Here is a 1,528-nt window from a genome sequence, read left to right on the forward strand (position 1 = left end):
CTCAAACTCACAGAAATCCTCCTGCCTCAGCCTCCCAAGTGCTATGATTACAAGTGTGCACCACCATGCCTGGCTGAGATAGAATCTTTTTAACACTTTATTAGAAATTGGTGCTTTATTAGATTCAATACTGGGTGTGGTGGTACACACCTGTAATCCCAGCTCTCAGGAGGCTTAGACAGGAGGATGGAAGTGACTGTAAGGCCAGCTTGGTCAACATGATTAGTTTAAGGCCAGCTTGAGCTACAATAGTGAGACTCAATCTCAAAAAATGAACAACAAACAAATGATTGCAGTACAAATTCATGTATATCTGATGCTATACTATATATATATATCCCCCCCAATTCTTTATGCTTCTGGTTTTACATTGAAATGCCTTTGACAGTTTCAGATTTCTTGAGGCCTTGATTTGTTATTCTACCTTTTGGATTGGTCGTCAGACCTCTTCATATGTGTTTATTGGGTTTCCTAGGTGAACAGTGTTGTCTTTTGTGAGATACAAATTCTTTCCCCTGCTGTTTTACTGCATATTTACTTTGTGGTTTAAGGGTTTCGTAACAATATGAGGCAATTCTGGTGCTAACAAAAATATTGCCTGGGTCCTTGTTTCAGTAGGAATGTTCCTAGTTCAGAGTTTCTTTCTTTATTCATTTTTAAATTTTAAAGTTCTTACTAGTATATGTTTGCAGTATTTAACAATTACATCCATTGTGGGAAATCTTGCTGTTTTACTCAGACTTGTCTTGAACCTCTGGGTTCAAGCCATCCCCTCCCTCAGCCTCCGGAATAACTGGCCTATAGGTACATGCCACTGTGTAGGACATTCATTGTTCATTTAAACTTTTTTCTTTTTTTTGAGGCAAGACCTTGCTAAGTTGCCCAGACTGGACTCAAATTTGTGATTTTTCTGCCTCAGCCTCCTAAGAGGCTGCAGCACTGTGCCTAGCTTCAATTTTTTCTTCCCTCCCTCCCTCCCATCCTTCCTTCCTTCCTTCCTTCCTTCTCTCTTTCTTTCTTCTTTCCTTTGAGACAGGGTCTCACTATGAAGTTCAGGCTGGCCTTGACTCACTGTGCAGCCCAGGTTGGTCTCAAACTTACAGTAGTCCTCCTGCCTCAGCCTCTGAGTGCTGGGATTACTGATGTGCATCACCATACCTAGCTCTTTTTAGTTTCTTGATGGTGTCCTTAGAAGCACAAAAGTTTCAATTTTTCTTTTCTGGGGATGGAACCCAGCCCCACCTGCATGGTAAACAAGTGTTATACCAGTGAGCTACCTCCCCAACCCCAAAGATTCATTTTGATGATTTATAATTTACCTATTTTGTTGTTTTTTTGCTTATATGTTTGGGGTCACATCTATGAATCTTTTGCCTAATTCAAGACCCTGAAGATTTATTCCCATATTTTCTTCTAGTGGTTTTATAGTTTGAGTTTTTATACTCGGATCTCTATTTCATTTTGAGTTAGTCTTTGGATATGGAGGAAAGTAGGGGTTCAACTTCATGCTGTCTTTTTTTTTTTTTTT

At 39.7% G+C, this 1,528-nt stretch overlaps 1 protein-coding gene across 1 annotated transcript in view; it reads left to right on the forward strand.

Annotated features, from left to right (window-relative positions):
- The window catches only part of Notch3 (notch 3), a gene marked incomplete in the record, with an annotated part of 36,247 nt that overhangs the window by 30,653 nt on the left and 4,066 nt on the right, over window positions 1-1,528 (forward strand).

Source organism: Chinchilla lanigera, unplaced genomic scaffold, assembly GCF_000276665.1.
Source record: "Chinchilla lanigera isolate Chin_1 unplaced genomic scaffold, ChiLan1.0 scaffold00094, whole genome shotgun sequence".
In the NCBI taxonomy this organism is placed as follows: domain Eukaryota; kingdom Metazoa; phylum Chordata; class Mammalia; order Rodentia; family Chinchillidae; genus Chinchilla; species Chinchilla lanigera.